The sequence below is a fragment of the Schistocerca cancellata genome, chromosome 7 (genome assembly GCF_023864275.1).
Source record: "Schistocerca cancellata isolate TAMUIC-IGC-003103 chromosome 7, iqSchCanc2.1, whole genome shotgun sequence".
Classification (NCBI taxonomy): domain Eukaryota; kingdom Metazoa; phylum Arthropoda; class Insecta; order Orthoptera; family Acrididae; genus Schistocerca; species Schistocerca cancellata.
In genome coordinates, this window is record NC_064632.1 from 5,762,501 (window position 1) to 5,785,851 (window position 23,351).

Sequence of the window (23,351 nt, forward strand, 5' to 3'; positions counted from 1 at the left end):
CAGTCAACAGACGAGGTGGGGCTGTACCCTTTTGTGCTGTGCGTGTCCCTCACTTTTCCACTTTACTATCACACCGGAAACAGCGGACCTAAGGATATTCAGGAATGTGGAAATATCGCGTACAGACATATGACACAAGTGACACCCAGTCACCTGACCAAGTTCGAAGTGTGTGAGTTCCGCGGAGGGCCCCATTCTCCTCTGTAATGACCACTGAGGACGCTGATATAGAGTACCTGGCAGTAAGTTGAAGCACATTGCACCTAATATGAAAGACCTATGTTTTTGGGGGTGTCCGGATAGTTTTGATCACGTAGTGTACGTCTCGTGCAATAAGAATCCATCAATGAAGGTTGCTAATGAACTGGCTTCTGTGCTAGCGACTGCTGCAATGTACTCCCGTTCCTTGCATCTTAAAATCTAATCCAACCGTTTGTGGGACTCAACACAGACACTGCACTTAGTATAACATACAGAAAACAAAGTTACCAGAACGCCAATCACAGCATACTACAGATATTGCACGGTTGCTCGAGGACAACAAACGTTTATGATCATACCAATTTCCTGTAAAAATTGTCATAAAAAGGGATTCTCAAGCAGAAACCGTCCGGAAACTGACTGCTCGGACTACTGCCACATAACACTCGAATTATACGGATCAACTAACTGCTTGGCTACCCATCAAGTACATACAATACTTCACTGGGCTGGAAGGCTTCCATCATCAGATGAATTATTTGAGACCACCCAGGGGCATTACAAAAACACACGGGTCTCAATACAGTTACATAGTTTTCCCTCAAACAGATGCTCACCAGTTTCAATTACCGATGCCACAATCACATGTCGTAGTTCAAAGCACTTTTTCGGCAGCGGCCCTGCATGAACAGTAGCGCAGCCTACAACACACTCAGGAGCGACATGGGTGGTGAACTTCAATATGATTTTTTTTTTTTGAGTTATCAGTCTTCTGACAACACTGGTGCTGCCAGCCAGGAAGTACTCTCTTGTGCTAACATCTACATCTTAGACTATTATTTGCAACCTGCGTTCTCAATTACACTCCTGGAAATTGAAATAAGAAGACCGTGAATTCATTGTCCCAGGAAGGGGAAACTTTATTGACACATTCCTGGGGTCAGATACATCACATGATCACACTGACAGAACCACAGGCACATAGACACAGGCAACAGAGCATGCACAATGTCGGCACTAGTACAGTGTATATCCACCTTTCGCAGCAATGCAGGCTGCTATTCTCCCATGGAGACGATCGTAGAGATGCTGGATGTAGTCCTGTGGAACGGCTTGCCATGCCATTTCCACGTGGCGCCTCAGTTGGACCAGCGTTCGTGCTGGACGTGCAGACCGCGTGAGACGACGCTTCATCCAGTCCCAAACATGCTCAATGGGGGACAGATCCGGAGATCTTGCTGGCCAGGGTAGTAGACTTACACCTTCTAGAGCACGTTGGGTGGCACAGGATACATGCGGACGTGCATTGTCCTGTTGGAACAGCAAGTTCCCTTGCCGGTCTAGGAATGGTAGAACGATGGGTTCGATGACGGTTTGGATGTACCGTGCACTATTCAGTGTCCCCTCGACGATCACCAGTGGTGTACAGCCAGTGTAGGAGATCGCTCCCCACACCATGATGCCGGGTGTTGGCCCTGTGTGCCTCGGTCGTATGCAGTCCTGATTGTGGTGCTCACCTGCACGGCGTCAAACACGCATACAATCATCATTGGCACCAAGGCAGAAGCGACTCTCATCGCTGAAGACGACACGTCTCCATTCGTCCCTCCATTCACGCCTGTCGCGACGCCACTGGAGGCGGGCTGCACGATGTTGGGGCGTGAGCGGAAGACGGCCTAACGGTGTGCGGGACCGTAGCCCAGCTTCATGGAGACGGTTGCGAATGGTCCTCGCCGATACCCCAGGAGCAACAGAGTCCCTAATTTGCTGGGAAGTGGCGGAGCGGTCCCCTACGGCACAGCGTAGGATCCGACGGTCTTGGCGTGCATCCGTGCGTCGCTGCGGTCCGGTCCCAGGTCGACGGGCACGTGCACCTTCCGCCGACCACTGGCGACAACATCGATGTACTGTGGAGACCACACGCCCCACGTGTTGAGCAATTCGGCGGTACGTCCACCCGGCCTCCCGCATGCCCACTATACGCCCTCGCTCAAAGTCCGTCAACTGCACATACGGTTCACGTCCACGCTGTCGCGGCATGCTACCAGTGTTAAAGACTGCGATGGAGCTCCGTATGCCACGGCAGACTGACTGACACTGACGGCGGCGGTGCACAAATGCTGCGCAGCTAGCGCCATTCGACGGCCAACACCGCGGTTCCTGCTGTGTCCGCTGTGCCGTGCGTGTGATCATTGCTCGTACAGCTCTCTCGCAGTGTCCGGAGCAAGTATGGTGGGTCTGACACACCGGTGTCAATGTGTTCTTTTTTCCATTTCCAGGAGTGTATTTGAAGGGTTTTACAGTCTCTGTCTTCCTCTACAGTTTTTACCCTCTACAGCCCCCTGTAGTATCATGGAAGTCATTCCCCGATATCTTAACAGATGTCCTACCATTTTGTCCCTGCTGCTTGTTAGAGCTTTCCTCTGCGAATCTGCGCAGAACCTCCTCATTCCCTACCTTATCAGCCCATCTAATTTCCAACATTCGTCTGTAACGCCATATCTGAAATGCTTCGATTCTTTTCTGTTCCGGTTTTCCCACATCCATGATTCACTACCAGAAAGTGCTTTGCCCCAAACGTACATTCTCACTAATTTATTCCTGAAATTAAGGCCTATATTTGATACTAGTAGACTTCTCTTCATCTAGAATGCCATAGTTTCCAGTGCTACTCCGCTTTTGATGAACTCCTTGCTCCATCCGCCATTGGTTTATTTTGCTACGTAGATAGTAGAATTGCAGAATTCCTTAATTTCAACTACTTCTTGACCTTTAATCCCGATAAGTTTCTCGTTGTTCTCATTTCTGCTACTTCTCATTACTTTAGTATTTATTCAGTCTACTCTCAGTCCATATTCTGTACTCATTAAACTGTTCATTCTATTCAGCAGGCAATGTAATTCTTCTTCACACTCAAAATGGCTCTGAGGACTATGGGACTTAACTACTGAGGTCATCAGTCCCCTAGAACTTAGAACTACTTAAACATAACTACCCTAAGGACATCACACACATCCATGCCCGAGGCAGGATTCGAACCTGCGACCGTAGCGGACACGCGGTTCCAAACTGACGCGCTTAGAACCGCACGGCCACACAGGCCGGCCACACTCACTGAAGATAGTAATTTCACTAACGAATCTTATCATTAATTTCCTGTCACCTTCAGTTTTAATCCCACTCTTGAACCTTTTAGTGCCGCGCTGGATTAGCCGAGTGGTCTCAGGCGCTGCAGTCATGGACTGTGCGGCTGGTCCCGGCGGAGGTTCGAGTCCTCCCTCGGGCATGGGTGTGTGTGTTTGTCCTTAGGATAATTTAGTTTACGTAGTGTGTAAGCTTAGGGATTGATGACCTTAGCAGTTCAGTCCCATAAGATTTCACCCACATTTGAACATTTTTGAACCTTTTATTCATTTCCGTCATTCCTTCTCCGACGTATAGATTGAACAGTATTACACCCCTTGTAATCCAAGTACTTCGTACTTGGTCTTCCACTCTTATTACTGCTTTTAGGTTCTTGTACATATTTTATGTCACCCGTCTTTCCCTATAGCTTATACCTATTTTTCTCAGTATTACGAACATCTTGCACCATTTGACATTGTGGAACGCTTTTTCCAGGTCGACAAATCCTAAGAACTTATCTTGATTTTTCTTAGTCCTGTTTCCATTACTAGCCACAAGGTCAGAACTGCATCTCTGGTGCATTTACCTATCCTAAAGACAAACTGGTCGTCATCCAACACATCCTCAATTTTCTTTTCTATTTTTCTGTATATTATTCTTCTCAGCAACTAGGATTTATGAGCTGTTGATTGTGTTGTAATTCTCGTACTTGTCGGCCCTTGCAATCTTCGGAATAGTGTCGCTGATGTTTTTTCGAAAGTCACATGGTGTATTGCCTCCAGTCTTACAGATTATACACATCAACGTGAATAGTTGTTTTGTGGCCTCTTCCTCCAATGATTTTAGAAATTCCGATGGAATGTATCCATCCCTTCTGCCTCATTTGAACTGAAATCTTCCAAAGCTCTTTTAAATTCTGCTGTTACTGGATCCCATATCTCTTCCCTGTCGACTTCTATTTCTTCTTCTATCAAGTCACCAGAGTAGTCTTTGTTCAAAGAGGCCTTCAACGTACTCTTCCCACCTAAAACCTCTGTGCTCTGCATTTAACACTGGAATTACCAGTGCATTCTTAATGTTACCATCCTTGCTTTTAATGTTACCGAGGTTTGATTTAACTTTTATAAATGTTGAGTTAGTCCTTCAGAAAATCATTTCATTTTCGATTTATCTATTTTTCTCATGAAGCCATGTTGGCTAAGACACAAGCACTTGCGGTTTATTTCATTTCTATGTGTCATGTATTTCTGTATTCAAGAACGTCCCTAACCGTTTTTGTACTTCTTTCTTCCATCGATCAACTGAAGTATTTCTTCTGTTGCCAGTGGTTTTATCGCAGTGACCTTCCTATGTTTTTCTTCCCAACTCCTGTGACTGCCCTTTTTAGAGAAGTCCATTCCTATTTAATTGAAAAGCGTGCTGATCTATACCTCATCGCAGTAACTATAGCCTCAGAGGGCTTCAAATGTATCTCTTCATTCCTTAGTACTTGAGGGTATCCCACTTCTTTCCCCATTGAGTCTTCTTCACTAGTTTCTTAGACTTTGGCCTACTATTCATCATTATTACATTATAAACGGAGTCTGTGTCTCCTTCTGGATACACGTTACAATCCACTATCTGGTTGAGAAATCTCTGCATGACAATGTTGTAACCTGACTGAAATCTTCCCGTATTTCCCGGCCTTTTCCAAGTATACCTTCTCCACTTGCGGTTCTTCAACAGTTTGCTGTTAGTAGCTTAAATTGGTTCCAGACCTCAAATACTCTTTCTCATCTCTCCTTCCTAGTACCAACCCTTTATTCTCCCGCAATCCTTACTTGTTACATTTTCATCTCCCACTACATGCTAAATTATCTGTTCATATCCTCGTATGCTTTTTCTCTCTTTTCATCTTCTGTTTGCGATGTCAACATGTATATCTGAACTATCGTTGTCGATATTCGTTTGCTGTCGATTGTTTTTTAGAACAAACCTCTCAGTGAATTGTTCAGAGTAAATCGTTCTCTGCTCTACCTTCCTATTCGTAACGAATCATATTACCGTATACCATGCTGTTGATATTACCCTGAACTCGTCTGACCAGAAATCTTTTCTTCTTTTCATTTCACTTCACTGACGGCCACTGTATCTAGATCGACCTTTAGCATTTCCCTTTTCTGGTTTTGTAGCTTCCCTGCCTGGTTCACCCTTCTGACATTCCACGTGCCGACTTGTAGAACGTTATCCTTCCGCCCGCTATTCAGTCTTTTTCTAGTGGTCATCTCCCCTTTGGCAGTGTCCTCAGGTAGGTCCAAATGACCGACTAGTACAGATTCTTCTGTCGGCGGAGAGATCATCATGAGACTTTTTCAGTTACAGGCCCCACGTCATGTGGATACACTACATGTGTACTTAATGGAGTGATTTGCATTGTCTTCTGCGTCCTCATGCCGTTGGTCACTGCTCATTCGTAACCCTTTAGGGTCACTTTCCCTCCATAAGCACTCCTCCACCTCTTTGGAAAAGCTGTAGGCTGAATGAGTGTGACCTCTTATGCCGGAAGTCTTCGGCGCGCCGTTACGGATTATTTTTATTAAGAATTTGAACAGCGGCGGACCTTGAATTCTGAACCGAGAATGCCTGGATAATTAATTAAAGATGCTGCTCCTGACACACGTGTACATCGAGTGATAGAGCCAATAACCCTCCCCCCCCCCCCCCATATGAAGAGGTGAGATATTTCGAAACCGTCCAGTCTAGTGTCAGAGTATTAACAACAGCGTTTCTCTGCTAAACGTGAAGAAGGAAGGCTCTCCGTCTGCAGGCGCGAACGGAACTAAATACTCACTTCCTGACATTCGCCGAGGTCCCACCTTGCTGGCTACGAGAAACACACCTGGACCGATGTCAGCAAGTACCTCTGATTACTGCCACAGTCGAATCGAGCAGCTCCACGGCTCACCCACGTTCCACAGTGTGCTCTGAAGCCCCTGCGCCGTCACCGGCACTACACTGTTGCCAGGTCCGCCACAGCCTGCTGTACATATTGCCTTAAATAGCGGGAAGTCCTCTGACTTCGAGATAGTGTCATGACACGTGGACGTTCAGCACCTTGGTACGTGGCAGTGACAGGTACACTCACTGTCCTCGCTTATCGCCGATGTAATTGTTTTTGTAAGCATAAAAATTGCACAACAGGACGAAGCTATGGGAACAGTGGACGGGTGAGTGCGCACGTTTATTTAGGACAGTTTAGTGAAAACCACATGGTGATCGGAGTTATGGATCACGAGATATTTCAGTCTTAATTAAGTATTGAAACCAGTGCACTGCAGTCGAAGAGAGCCATTGCTCCATGTTGGGGAACATTCATCATGGCGGCGTTGAGAGTAGGGTGTCAAAAGATTTCTGGAAGCGTCAGTAATTGTGCGAAGGGTTGCATCTAAGAGTTAGAGGAAATTTGCTAGTGAAGAGACTCCGTACTACATCTGCATCTACATTTATACTCCGCAAGCCACCCAACGGTGTGTGGCGGAGGGCACTTTACATGACACTGTCATTACCTCCCTTTCCTGTTCCAGTCGCCTATGGTTCGCGGGAAGAACGACTGCCGGTAAGCCTCCGTGCGCGCTCGAATCTCTCTGATTTTACATTCGTGATCTCCTCGGAAGGTATAAGTAGAGGGAAGCAACATATGCGATACCTCATCCAGAAAGGCACTCTCTCGGAACCTGGACAGCAAGCTACACCGCGATGCAGAGCGCCTCTCTTGCAGTCTGGTCTGCCACTTGAGTTTGCTAAACATCTCCGTAACACTATCACGCTTACCAAATAACCCTGTGACGAAACGCGCCGCTCTTCTTTCGATCTTCTCTATCTCCTCTGTCAATCCGACCTGTTACAGATCCCACACTGATGAGCAATACTCAAGTATAGGTCGAACGAGTGTTTTGTAAGCCACCACCTTTGTTGATGGACTACATTTTCTAAGGACTCTCCCAATGAATCTCAACCGGGTACCCGCCTTACCAACAATTACTTTTTTATGATCATTCCATTTCAAATCGTTCCGCACGCATACTCCCAGATATTTTACAGAAGTAACTGCTACCAGTGTTTGTTCCGCTATCATATTGTCATACAATAAAGGATCCTTCTTTCTATGTATTCGCAATACATTACATTTGTCTATGTTAAGGGTCAGTTGCCACTCCCTGCACCAAGCCTATCCGCTGCAGGTCTTCCTGCATTTCGCTGCAATTTCCTAATGCTGCCACGTCTCTGTATACTACAGCATCATCCGCGAAAAGCTGCATGGAATTTCCGATACTATCTACAAGGTCATTTATATATATATTGTGAAAAGCAATGGTCCCATAATACTCCCCTGTGGCACGCCAGAGGCTACTTTAGCGTCTGTAGACGTCTCTCCATTGAGAACAACATGCTGTGTTGTGTTTGCTGAAAACTCTTCAATCCAGCCACACAGCTGGTCTGATATTCCATAGGCTATTACTTTGTTTATCATGGGACAGTGCGGAACTGTATCGAACGCCCTCCGGAAGTCAAAGAAAATGGCATCTACCTTGGAGCCTGTATCTAATATTTTCTGGGTCTCATGAAATAAAGCGAGTTGGGCCTCACACGATCGCTGTTTCCGGAATCCATGTTGATTCCTACGGAGCAGATTCTGGGTTTCCAGAAATGACATGATACGCGAGCAAAAAACATGTTCTAAAATTCTACAACAGATCGATCTCAGAGATATAGTTTTTAGCATCTGCTCGACCACCCATCTTGAAAACTGGAACTATGTATCCTCTTTTCCAATCATTTGGAACCTTCCTTTCCCCTGGAGACTTGCGGTACACGACTGTTAGAAGGGGGGCAAGTTCTTTCGCGTACTCTGTGTAGAATCGAATTGGTATCCCGTCAGGCCAGTGGACTTTCCTCTGTTGAGTGATTTCAGTTGCTTTTCTATTCCTTGTTCACTTATTTCGATGTCAGCCATTTTTTCGTTCGTGAGAGGATTTACAGAAGGAGCTGCAGTGCGGTCTTCCTCCGTGAAACAGCTTTGGAAAAAGGTGTTTAGTATTTCAGCTTTACGTGTGTCATCCTCTGTTTCACTGTCTGGATATGCTGTTTCGATCCACTTACTGATTTAACATAAGACCAGAACTTCCTAGGATTTTCTGTCAAGTCGGTACATAGAATTTTACTTTCGAATTCACTGAACGCTTCACGCTTAGCCCTCCTTACACTAACTTTGTCATCGTTTAGCTTCTGTTTGTCTGAGAGGTTTTGGCTGCATTTAAATTTGTAGTGAAGCTCTCTTGCTTTCGCAGTAGTTTCCTGACTTTGTTGTTGAGCCACGGTGGGCTTTTCCCGTCCCTCACAGTTTTACTCGCAAGTACCGGTCTAAAATGCATTTTACGAATGCCTTGAACTTTTTTTCTTAACACTCGATATTGTCAGTATCGGAACATAAATTTTCGTTTTGATCTGTTAGGTGGTCTGAAATCTGCCTCCTATTACTCTTGCTAAACAAATAAACCTTCCTCCCCTTTTTTTACTACTATTTACTTCCATATTCAGGGATGCTGCAACGGCCTTATGATCACTGATTACCTCTTCTGCGCTTACAGAGTCGAAAAGTTTGGGTCTATTTGTTATCAGTAGGTCCAAGATGTTATCTACACCAGTCCGTTCTCTGTTTAATTGCTCGAAGTAATTTTCGGATAGGAAGCAGACGAACGAGTCCAAGGCATGGACGACAGAGAAAGGAAAATTAATTATTCCGAAAAACAATGTCCCTAACAGTAAGAACGAAGGAAGAGTTTTGGAGGAGAGTTTCTAGTGCAGGAACCAATGCAAGGCACCACAGTTTTAATGGTTATATTGATAGCACAGTAAGACTAAAAATTTTACCGACAGCTGATAGACCAATTTGAAGGGGAGAACACATCAGACGTTGAGTAAGGTTTGACCTATGTCAGCTGGCAGTCTGCCATAGTTACATTAAAGCTTTGTATCTTTTCATTTTATCTCCTTCAAGTCTGAAAACGTACAGTACCATAGTCAGTGCTTTTAATTGATAATTGGAAATATGTTTTTATTGGCGCAATATCTAAAGACATAGAAAGAGATAGATATATGGAGCAAGAAACTGCCGTTAAGGTTAACGATGTTGATTGTATAGTTGTGTATTTTCTCTTTGTAACTGACGGCCGTCTGGTATTGACTGTGGATATATCATGTTTTGTGTGTTGGAGAAATCGTGTGACGTCGCCAGTACATCCAAAGTCTTTCTCGCAGTTCATGTTCAAGTCCCATGTGACATAGCTAGAGAGTGATTGCTGTGTTGTTTGCGAGTAGCTATTTCTGTAGGCTGAAGTTTCTTGACAGTGGGAATTCGTTCCAGTCGTGCAGTTTCCTTGAATTCTGGCTACTGCTATGGTCAGCTTTATGAATAGCTGGAATGTATATACACCAATTTAACTGGAGGAGAAAGGGCCTCAATAATGTATTTGATTTTGCGAGACTACTTTGTTCTTCCTTAAATGTTTCATCGCACCCTTCCGTAGTTTGTTTTTGGATACATGGGAATTCAGTCAGGTTTGACGTACGCGAGCGTAGCGTAAGAGGACCAGTATCACAGGTAAAGGCAGCTAGGTTAACAGGTCGAATAAGTGCAGATGGAGTTCAGGTTCGCAGCATCCGAAGTCGGTCTGAGTTGTAGCTAAACTAATCCATGCCCCCTACCCCATACCGCCCCTTATTATTCCATTTTTGTGCTATGTAGGTTGTTCTACGAGGACGTGCTGAAAAGTAACGCCTCAAAATATTTATGTCAAAATTCCCAAAGCTTTATAAATAAAACATACGTGATTCACATTCTACATTCCTATACGTCATTTCTACATGTTTTCAGTCCTCTGCCGCTAGGGGGCTCCGAGTTGTAGCGTGTAACGTGGCGGTGTGGAACTTAACCACGTCGGTGCTTGAGAAACAGCGTGCTGTAATCGAGTTTCGAATTCGAAGATTTCGTCCACACACGGAGCACCCTCTCCTCTCCTTCAGCAGGACAATGTCGAACCACACACGGGTGCAGCGACATCTGCAACAATCCGACGCCTTGGGTTCAGTCACATCGATCATCCTCCGATAATTAAAGAACACTTTCGAAGACTTCGCTTTGACAGTGATGTTGGGATAGCCGAGTTGAGGTTGTGGCTCAGCCAACAAACTCAAACATTGCACAGTAACGGAATTAGCAAACTGTCTCAGATTGGGAGAAATGTGTTTGTCACCGTGGTGATTGTTTTGAGAAATAAATATGTAAACGTTAAGAAGGAAGATGTAGAATATTACTAACGTTTGTTTTATTTAAAATGCCTTAATTGGTTTCACGTAAGAGATTCGGAGTCATTGTTTTTTAGCACCCCTCGCAGGTTATATTACGTTTCGGAAGACAGTTTTTGAAAGGTTCTTTTTCTAGGAGTGTACCGGGTCTGTGCTGTTATGGAATAATTTTTATGTGCAGTTTTGCGTACGGCAAGATTTATTCAAAGTAATTTCAAAAGATTTTAAGTTGGTAACTTAGGCGAAGTCAACCATGTTTCAAACTTAACTGCGCACTCGTGGTTTCACTGACCTTCAGTCAGTATCGATGTTTCCTCACGACAGGAGATCAAGGACAGCCGACAGGATCTGTGGTTTCTGAGAAGCCAGTTCCTAGTGTCTGGCTATAACAATCTGACGTCAAAATCGCATATGTCAGTCCATTTACTTCTTTGAGACCCATTTCGTCGCTAGAACGATTTCCCTTTTTTCTATGCTCCACTTTCCTTTCCACATCCACATCTATACTCAGCAAATCATTGTGAAGTGGTTGAAAGAGGGTGGTAGCCATTGTACCGTTTAGCAGGGCTTCCATCTGTCTCACACAGAGAAGAATGATTGTAATTAATCTAAACACGATACCTACGGGAGAGTCAGATGCGGCGTTGGAGTATAATCCTAGAATCACCAATTAAATCCGGTTTCTCGAGAGAGTTTGCGCCTGTCGTTAGGCGCCTGCCAGGTCGATTTCTTCTGCATCTCTGTTACACTCGTCCACGGGTCAGACAAACCTGTGATCATTCGTGCTACCGTCCTCTGTGTACGTACAGTATTCCCGGTTAGTTAAATCAGGTACGGATCCAAAACACTTCTACAATATCCTCGAATGTGTCGCACGAGTGATTTGGAATAGAACTCCTTCAAAGACCGATTGCATTTCCCTCGTTTTCTATCAGAACTCCAAAGTCTGCAGTCTGTAAAGTCTGAGCCTACAACGTGTTACACCAAAGTACTTTGGCCGGCCGGAGTGGCCGTGCGGTTCTGGGCGCTACGGTCTGGAACCGAGGGACCGCTACGGTAGCAGGTTCGAATCCTGCCTCGGGCTTGGATGTGTGTGATGTCCTTAGGTTAGTTAGGTTTAAGTAGTGAAACGTCCCCTTAGAATAATAGTATACGAGACTGTGCTTAAACTGACACACAATAACTTTTAGCGCAACGCAATCTGACTTTCAAAAATCCCTACAAAAGAATGGCCCTGACTAACATTAACCTATACCTTTCACAAATCACTTACCTCACAAAAATCTTCATTACTCGAACTACTGCAATACAGCGAGCGCCACTACTGCCAGCTAAATACAAGATTCAAACTACTGAGGGCACTAACTACTGATAGGGATAGTTAGCAAATGAAAGATTTTAATAGAGAACAAACAATGTATTTACCTTAATAGTCATAATATATATATCAGTTCATGACAAATTACAAAACTCCGCCACCTCTCTCCCCACATCCACCACTGCTGGCGGCTCACCTCCAACTGCGCAACGCTACGCGCTGTTCACATCCAGCTGCCGCTGCCCAACACTACAATGGCAGACAACAATGCAAACTAGCCACAGGCTGCCCACAGCACAGCCGGTGATTTTCATACAGAGCGCTACGTAACGTTGCCAATAAGAAAACATGAACAGCCTACTTACATAAAGAAAACATAAACAGCCTACTTACATAAAGAAAACATAAACAGCCTACTTACATAGAGAAAACATAAACAGCCTACTTACATAGCCCCCATGCTCCCCACAAAAAAATTTTACAAAATATTTTTTGGCAGTTGCCAATAATGATTTGAAAAAATTTTTCATAATTACAATAACAAAGATATCAAATGCATACACTTATTTTTACAATGTTGGTCAAAAGCTAAAATTTTCTCACAGTCCATAAAGATAGTCCTGATCATTCATCATAATAGTAATTACAGTGTTTCTTTTTTTTTTTAAGTCTGAGCAGTAAAAGACAATGCACACGGAAGTAGTGGATGTCCATGCAGTCTTGAAGAAGTACCGTTGTCCTTCCAACTGAAAGACAGTGCTGACTCTTGACATGCTGACAGGTAATGGGCCACAACAGAGCAAACCCACAGCAGAGTCATTCGACGGTTTGAAGAAGATTGGTAGGTAGGTCATCACAGAGCAGACCCACTGCAGTCCTTGTAGAAATAATGGTATTGGTGAGTCAGCAAACGTGTAGACCCACTGCAGTCCTTGTAGAGATAATGGTATTGGTGGGTCATCAAAGATGCAGACCCACTGTAGTCCTTGTAGAGATGGCCAGCAGCCATCTGTTGTGACTGTGCAAGTGCACAATCACGAAGAGTCTTGCGGATAATATAGCAAGTTCATAACCACCACTTGTGCACTCACAAAGTTTTTGGAATTGTCCTTAGAACCAGCAATGCTGTTATCCAGTCCCTTGCTGAATTATCAACACACGTGCAAACACTAACAGTCCCTACTTCTCACATATTGTCCATTACTGTGACCAACAGAAATGTGTGCACTGAAATGAATGCTTACAACTTACTTAATTTGATTAACTGGTGTCAATTACAATATTATAACCTGAGAATACAATTACAAAGGTACAAAATACATCATTAAAGAACATAACAATACAGATAAAATTTGTAGTACAAGTTTTACAAAAGAATCGAAATAACATATACATCAGTGTTACAGGAATTATGACATGAGTTAATGTCTAAACACCTTTACAAAGAAAATACCATATTATTAATGCAAAGTATATTTGAGGATAACAGTATTCCTCATCATAGTGAATGTAGCTGAGTATTAGAAGAAGAAGAAATTCTATGAAACTACACAGAGACAGGAAGAAAACAAATACACAAGGGTACACAAACACATAGTGGGTTAACACCAAAAGGAAAGGACAACACACAATTACATATTGGGAAAAAGCAGCAAAGAGGAAAGGACAGGGTTTGTTTCACTGCAGTGCATGGAGATCTCCCTTGGTTCATCATTATTCCCAAAAGTCCTACCTATACCTGCTTTCTGTACCCTTTCGTATAACTTCTCAATACATTTCTTCCAATTCATTGCAACTCATTCTCTTATAGGCTACCCCCTCTTAAGCTAACTTAAATCTACTGAGCTCAGATGCTAAAATAAGGGACGAGGCAATGCAGCAGCACATAACAAATTAACACAAACAGCAATGCAAAAAAAAATGGAAAATTGCAAAGCAAGCTACAGTAAATCTAAATTACCAAGCAATGCAACATTACAACTAATATGAGCCAATGTGCAGCAACAAAAAAAAATAAGTCAGTAGTAAAACTAGCTTAACAGAATAACACAATTTAAAATTCAGTAGCACTATGCCTGGCAAACAGCAGCAGCAAATATAAAAAATATAAAACTTATATCTATAAATGACAAAGCTCAAGCAGAAAAAATATTACAGTAAAAACAACAATGCAGATAAGGGAAATGTATATTCACATCTTAATGTCTATGTAATTAAGGTGGTGCAACACAAATTATTCTACGAAAAATATTACCAAGTAGTTGAAAAGAAAATTATATATGCAGTTATTGTTATCAGTCCCTTCTTATTGTTCTTCCCATTCCAAAAGCTCCTTTATCGAAGAATGTGGATCATAAAATAATTATTTTATAGATCTGTTGACAGAAAGTGTTCACATTAGCAAATGCATCTAAGTTTATTTTATAAAACTAATGCTGCAACACAGCTGGAAACCAGATATTAAATGAAATAAGCAATTACACAAACCAAAGCATAAAAATATCATTCAGTAGTCATGTGACGTTTCATAAGTTAGTAGAAATTCTTTCAACTCTCGTAGAAAGACGCTTGTCATAATCAGGTGTGCAGATGTAAGTATCTTTCGAAGTAATGAGGGTGTCGCATTTGCAATGTTTTCTCTAAAAGAATGTCTATGGCAAGGATAATGGCCTCTCTTTTTTTTTCACCTAATGGTTTTTTTTGTCAGACGACTACCTCTCAGCTGGGTGCCCAAAATGCATTACGTCAAGGTCACTTACCTTTCTTACTGAAATATTTACGACAGCAGTTTCTGCTACAGTGGCAGTCTCATATAAACAAATTGACAGGTCGAGAATTTGCGTTGCAAATGTGTAGAAACAAAATCCTATGAATATAACAGTGCTCAAAAAGTTTTCGTTGGCATTGTGATACATTTGCGCATTTACACACATTTCATAACTCTTAAAGTACGATTCTTGGTTTCCAACATCCTTATTCACAAGTCAGAGTCCCTTACCGCTATTCATTACTCCTTACCTTATTACACACACACACACACACACACACACACACACACACACATATATATATATATATATATATATATATTCGTCGACACGTCAATCTTGTGACGTCACTTCAATATTTCATCCTAATAAATACATAGCATACTCAAATTCCTCATATAGCATCAGCTTATTGATCATAAACATACCTCAAGAGCATAATACACATCATCGTCATATTAATAACATCATAACAGATCAATCACATCTCAAAATCGTCGTAGCTTTCTGAATATCTTAAAACCTAAAAAAAAATTCACTTCTCATTTCAAAAGTGTCATCTACCTCAAATGTACTTTAAAAATTATGATCTCATACCAAATACATCATTCAAAGCTCTCATAGTATCACAATGGTTCCGAAAAAATATGAGGAGTTAACAAAGTACAGACAAAATACAATTTCGTAAGTGTGAAGTTATACAACGGTCTAATTACGTAAACATCTGTCACTGATGTAGTAAAAAAAATGTTTATCTCTCAGTTAAATGATCAGATAGCTGTGTAATTTATGTATTAGAGAAATATGGTACCGATGTGTAAAGTTGTATAAGCAAATACCATATTAGCTAGGGCTCCTTGTGCTTGACACACACATGGTACACAAAGTAAGTGTGTACCCCCCTGAGGATTATTGTAATTATACCCTCAGCTGTTACAGATTACAGCAATGGAATGAAATGTATCACGGAAAACTTTCTTTGTAATTCAAAAATCTTTAAAAATAAATGTTTTAAGTACAAAATTAATCACTCAAATACATGTCCTGTAGCGCTAAATATGCGTCTTGCTGTAAGATAATCTCTGTGGAAGTGTCGTAGTTATCGTCCTCCGAAAGCTAAGTTCTGCAGAAGTCAATGTACTTACCTCATGATAAACAAAAGTGAAATGCTTTGCGTATAGATATCTTAGTTATTACGCTTATTGTTGTGATGAAGAACGTACTGTGCTGTAACGTATTGTTGTGCTACGGAAAAGGTTGTCTCATTAAAGCTATACCACAAAAGTTAGTATTAAAACATGTTTTACTTTCCAGAATAATACAGAAAAACTGTGCAGATATAAAACAGAAACACCGCAAACAGATTATAAGTCTGACAAAGCATACTAGTAACGTAAAGTGAAATGTTATATGGCAAAGACAAAGTTAAATGGCATCTTTCAATAAACGGTTTTACATGTGAAATGTGGTGTAAACCTTTACTCTTCCTAGTACGCAGAGTTTCAACTTCAACGCAATTATCATGTGGTATCCGACGGTAAAGCGTACTGGAATTTTTCTCAAGGTTACCGTCTATGTTATTTTTCCCTGAGCCAGCGGGCGCAAGTGGCTGCCTGCGGTGCGAGTCATTGTCTGTTTCTTTGTTGGCGCGCGTCGTTTTTGGGATTTGGAGGTCTAACTTCCACAAATTCGCCTTGCTGAGACAGCCCAGCTCTATTTGAAGCTCGCCAGTTCTGATGGAATTCAGATCTGTCGTTTTGTCGGTAGTTTACATACACTCCTGGAAATGGAAAAAAGAACACATTGACACCGGTGTGTCAGACCCACCATACTTTCTCCGGACACTGCGAGAGGGCTGTACAAGCAATGATCACACACACGGCACAGCGGACACACCAGGAACCGCGGCGTTGGCCGTCGAATGGCGCTAGCTGCACAGCATTTGTGCACCGCCGCCGTCAGTGTCAGCCAGTTTGCCGTGGCATACGGAGCTCCATCGCAGTCTTTAACACTGGTAGCATGCCGCGACAGCGTGGACGTGAACCGTATGTGCAGTTGACGGACTTTGAGCGAGGTCGTATAGTGGGCATGTGGGAGGCCGGGTGGACGTACCGCCGAATTGCTCAACACGTGGGGCGTGAGGTCTCCACAGTACATCGATGTTGTCGCCAGTGGTCGGCGGAAGGTGCACGTGCCCGTCGACCTGGGACTGGACCGCAGCGACACACGGATGCATGCTAAGACTGTAGGATCCTACGCTGTGCCATAGGGGACCGCACCGCCACTTCCCAGCAAATTAGGGACACTGTTGCTCCTGGGGTATCGGCGAGGACCATTCGCAACCGTCTCCATGAAGCTGGGCTACGGTCCCGCACACCGTTAGGCCGTCTTCCGTTCACGCCCCAACATCGTGCAGCCCGCCTCCAGTGGTGTCGCGACAGGCGTGAATGGAGGGACGAATGGAGACGTGTCATCTTCAGCGATGAGAGTCACTTCTGCCTTGGTGCCAATGATGGTCGTATGCGTGTTTGGCGCCGTGCAGGTGAGCGCCACAATCAGGACTGCATGCGACCGAGGCACACAGGGCCAACACCCGGCATCAGGGTATGGGGAGCGATCTCCTACACTGGCCGTCCACCACTGGTGATCGTCGAGGGGACACTGAATAGTGCACGGTACATAAAAACCGTCATCGAACCCATCGTTCTACCATTCCTAGACCGGCAAGGGGACTTGCTGTTCCAACAGGACAATGCACGTCTGCATGTATCCCGTGCCACCCAACGTGCTCTAGAAGGTGTAAGTCTACTACCCTGGCCAGCAAGATCTCCGGATCTGTCCCCCATTGAGCAAGTTTGGGACTGGATGAAGCGTCGTCTCACGCGGTCTGCACGTCCAGCACGAACGCTGGTCCAACTGAGGCGCCAGGTGAAAATGGCATGGCAAGCCATTCCACAGGACTACATCCAGCATCTCTATGATCGTCTCCATGGGAGAATAGCAGCCTGCATTGCTGCGAAAGGTGGGTATACACTGTACTAGTGCCGACATTGTGCATGCTCTGTTGCCTGTGTCTATGTGCCTGTGGTTCTGTCAGTGTGATCATGTGATGTATCTGACCCCAGGAATGTGTCAATAAAGTTTCCCTTTCCTGGGACAATGAATTCAGGGTGTTCTTATTTCAATTTCCAGGAGTGTAGTTTCTTATTTGTCGGTTATGTGGTGGAGAATTTCTCCCTGAGTCGTAACTGCGTGGTGGACCGTTGCGTCTGAAGTTAATCTGTCTCCCTTGATAATAATTGTTCTGATTGCCGTATTGTCTGTTTCTCTGATTGTCTCTGTGATAGTCATTACCGCGTAGAGGTGATCTTTCCCTGTAATTATTACTCTGCCAGTGGTTGTCATACTGGTGGTGTCTGTTTTGGTCACGATTTACGTTGTAAGAATTGGCTTGTCGTGGCCAGTTATTATTTCTTTCATCGCAGAATTGCGACGGATGTGACCTGTAATTGCTGTACTCCTGTTTTCGCGTTCTGCGACTGTCTGTGTCAATTTCTAATTCTTGTAGGAGTCCCTGAAAAGCTTCAATGTCGTCTTTGCAACGTCCTGCCAAAATAATATGTCGTAAATGTTTAGGTAATTTGATTAAGCAAATGCGGATGAGTTCTGAGGGGCTGTATGGGTTTGACAGGTACTGATTCTTGTGCAACATGTCTTCAAAATATTTCACAAGACTGGAAAATTCAGATTGTTCAAAGTGTTTCATCATCATGATGCTATGTTTTACTCGGTCTTGTGTAGCTTGTGACCAATATGCTGAGAGGAAGGCATGATAAAATTCTCCTTCACTGTGACAATCGTGAATGACCGATCGCATTCTTACAGCTGGTTCATTCTCCAAGTAGCCACACATGAATTATCTGTGTTCTAATGACCAGTTGGGAGGAAAACAATGAGAGAATTGATGGAGCCACGCTTGTGGATGAATGTCTTTGGCAGAATTCTTAAACGTTTTGAATTTACGTGTAGTAATGAACAGCTAATAGTCAAAATCATCATGTCGGCGAGTCGCATGTCGGTCATTGTTACGTCGTTTCGGCGGTTCCATCTCAAAATTCGGTGTGCCTTGCCAATTTCTTTCATAATTTCCGAAGTGTCCTGTGTTATTATTTTGTGGCTGTTCCGTATTTCTATGTCCCTCTTCCCGTATTGGAGCGCGAGTGTCCTCTGAAATACGTAATTCTTGTATTACCTGTGTCAGCTGATCTTGTACTTCCCGGATTTCTCTTTGGTGTTGCGTATTAATTTGATTCTGATTTTGTTTGAATTTCCTAATTTGTTCGCTCTCTTCTGTGTCATTAAAGACTACCGGTTTTGTGTCATTCAGATCATCATCTACCTTTGTAGATAAGTTAGTGACCTGATCCGAAAGTTCGGCAACTTTCTCCGATAGTGAACACATTTCCTCAGTGTGTCTTAGTACTCTGTCCTTTAAGTTATCTGAGTTTTTGCAAGTTGCGTAACCGAATCGGTAGATGCAACTGAGTCCATTTTAGCTTGCAAGGTCTCATGATTTTCATTAACAATGGTTTGCAGTTCTTTTATGGCTGCTTCGTGATTCTGTAATGCATTTTCATGACGCGAAAAAATAGGTTGGAAATGCTCACAAATTAGTGTTTTTACGTCATTACAGGCTGTTTGACATTTCGATTCTATTTTATGTAACTCAGTAGTTAAATCTTCACGTGTTTGTTCAAACGTGGTGTGAAGATTTTGTTCCATTGCGTCTAACTGTTGCTGTGTTTGTCTCTGATGTTGTTCCATTGTGTCTAACTTTTGAAGCTTTTGCTGTGTTTGTCTCTGATTTTGTTCCATTGTGTCTAACTTTTGAAGATTTGGTCCCATTGTGTCTAACTGTTGCTGTGTTTGTTTCTGATTTTGTTCCATTTTTTTTGCATTAATTGCAATAATAATATATTAGTGTCTGGGATCTGTTTCTCTATGCTTTTTGGCAGTGCCTTTTCACCGGCAGCATTCACATTTTGACCAGCAGAAAATGTGTCTTGACTCATTTGAGAAAACGGTGAGGACCCAAAACCTAAGTCTACAGTATTTGCAATATTGTGTTTTGTCATTTCGGATTCCTGAGGCGAGCTGTTGCCGACCGATCGATCAATAACGCTTCCCTGTTCACTACCTGTTTGACTGTCTACACCATTATTTGCCGCCCGCTCCATATCCCTATGCACAATTACCAAATTACTACTTCGAATGTCTGTTACTTCACTACTCAGTGGTGCTGATAAGCTACGCTCGTCGTCACTATTATTTCTCAGTTTACTTTGGAGCCGAGTGTTACGTTTTTCACACGTCTTTATTGTCACAATATTTCACACGATAACACAGAAAAGCACAATTTGAAAAGCAAAAATAAGAGAACACATTAACATAGTACTGAAAATAATATCTAGTTAATTGCAGCTGCGAAATACTTGGTGCAAATCTACATGCATGCCACAACTGTTTTACTGTACAACAATGAAAGGCTGCAACTACAAAGGAGATTCTCTCTACAATTACGTTCTAGCAATAAACAAAATCTACACTAAATACACAAACTACAAGAAAAATCAGAGGATTCCAGTGAGGTATCCTAGGCTAAGGGTCGACATATGAAACGTCTCCTTAGAACAATTATACACGACTGTGCTGATAAACCTCTTACACTATTTGCTTTTCAAACAGCTGAGCAAAACTGAACGTACTCAAACATTCACTAAAGTGACACACAATATTTTTTAGCGCAACGCAATCTGACTTTCAAAAATCCCTACAAAAGAATGGCCCTGACTAACATTAAACTATACCTTTCAGAAATCACTTACCTCACAAAAATCTTCATTACTCGAACTACTGCAATACAGCGAGCGCCACTACTGCCAGCTAAATAAAAGATTCAAACTACGGAAGGCACTAACTACTGATAGGGATAGTTAGCAAATGAAAGATATTAATAGAGAACAAACAATGTATTTACCTTAATAGTCATAATATATATATAGCAGTTCATGACAAATTACAAAACTCCGCCACCTCTCTCCCCACATCCACCACTGCTGGCGGCTCACCTCCAACTGCGCAACGCTACGCGCTGTTCACATCCAGCTGCCGCTGCCCAACACTACAATGGCAGACAACAATGCAAACTAGCCACAGGCTGCACACAGCACAGCCGGTGATTTTCATACAGAGCGCTACGTAACGTTGCCAATAAGAAAACATGAACAGCCTACTTATATAATGAAAACATAAACAGCCTACTTACATAAAGAAAACATAAACAGCCTACTTACATAGAGAAAACATAAACAGCCTACTTACAGTAGTTCTAAGTTTTAGGCAACTCATGACCTCAGAAGTTAAGTCGCATAGTTCTCAGAGCCATTTGAATCAAGTATTTGGCGAGTTTATTGATTCCAGCTGTGACCCTATGGTACTTCAGTCACAGAAAATTAAGTTTCTTTCGTTTTGCGAAGTTCACTGTTTTAATGTTTGGACATTTAAATCAAGTGAGTAGTCTCTGCAATACGTTGAAATCTAATCAAGGTCTGTCTCAGTAACTGTGCAGCTTTCTTCAAAGAGTACTTCTTTACAGATAAATGCATCATCTGCGAAATATTTGCGGCTACTGTTAATACTGTCTGTAAGGTCATAAGAATATTTGTTGCAGGAATCTCCCTTACTTTTGTCATTCCACTTCTGATATTTGCTTTGCTTAGGGAATCTTGCGTAGTTTCACATCTAGAAGGAAGAATTCAGTTATTTGTCCTAATACTGTGTTATTTACAGTTCTGCTGGTTAGCAAATCACTTCTCACTTTTTGTTACCCAATACCTTTATTTTTCTTAAATATAATTTGGACAGGGAACGTATCCTATTAATTAAACGTAAAACGCCAGAACGGAGGTATTTACGACTGACACAGCGAGTCGTCTCTAAGGCTACGTTTCCGAGGCCACAGTAAAGTTTGCGCCGTGCTGCGACTGAGAACCCAACTGAAGTGGAACCTCGGCAAAGTTAGGACAGAAACAGGACTATCAATTTGCGCCGCGGAGGTAGTTAGCTTTGATGTTGAACCTGCGTATTTGCGGGACCTGAATTCGTGGCTTCATTGCGGCAGCAATTTGCCTCCGAAACTGGAGACGCCGGCGAGTCTTCCCCAGGCGTCGCGACGCCGCAGTCTCACAGTGAATTGGCTGCCGCGTGCAGCTGCTCCTAGCACTGAAAGAGCGCTCGTCCCGCGATACAGACACCTGCATCTGAGCTCTGTCTAAGTGCTGTGTTATAGTCGCACGTGTCTTTCAGAAAAAAGCTAACTCGTAAGAAAAAAAAGTATGCCCATCAGTCTTAAAGTTCCAATTTAAACACTAGTCGCAAGTAGGATACGGAAACGGAAAAAGAGAAGAGATGGAAAACAAAGGCTATTATCTTTTTATTACGTGATTTGACTTCTTGGAAAGATACTTCGCTAACGCTATAAATCACTAAAGGCCGCAAATTCAGCTAAATACCTAGGAATTAGAATCACCAACAACTTAAATTGGAAAGAGCACATAGAAAACGTTGTGGAGAAGACAAACCTAAAACTGCGTTTTATTGGCAGACACTCAGAAAATATAACGGATCTAGTAAAGACACTGCCTACACTACGATAGTCCGTCCTGTCTTGGACTACAACTGCGTAGTGTGGGATCCTTACCAGATAGGATTTATGGAGTACATCGAGAAAGTTCAAAGAAGAGCAGCACGTTCTGTATTATTTCGAAATAGGAGAGAGTGTGTCAATGACATAAAACTGAATATGGCGTGCAAATCACGAAATTTCAATCACCGACTTTCTCCTCCGAACGCGAAAATATTTTGGTGACGCTGTCCTACTTTGGGAGAAACGGTCATCATAATGAAGTAGCGTAAATCAGGGCTCGCATGCAAACATAGAGGTGCTCGTGTTTTCCGCGCGCTGTTCGAAATTGGAATAATAGAGAATTATTGTGAAGATGTCTTGATGAACCCTCTGCCAGGCACTTAAGTGATTTGCAGAGTATCCGTGTAGATGTGGATCTAAATACTCGTATTTCTCGTACTACTTGCTCGTTAGCATGTTTTATGCCTACTTAAAAGTAGACATTCGTCACTGTAAAACACTGAAGTACAAGAGCATACTCTGTGATGACTAACAACATATATTCACTCCACTCGCAACTGTGTAACTAAACGTTTTATTTAATGAAGAGAATGGGATCAATGCTATTCATGAGGACTATGTAGAGGAGGATACAGATAAGGCAGTCGATCACAATCCTCTCCTAGCGAGTAAATAAATGAAAGTGAGGTTTTTGGCTTCTTTACAGACGACAAAGTGCAAATTTTCTAACGTTTGCTAACAGCTGTTATACCATCCGAATTGTGCCACTAACTCTTCGCCTCCTTTTAAATGGAACGATCTGCATTTTCCCTTGACACTGGAAATAGCCTTCCTAGAGGATGTCAACGACATAATTTTTCTGGAATGTGATTGAATAGTAACAAGAATA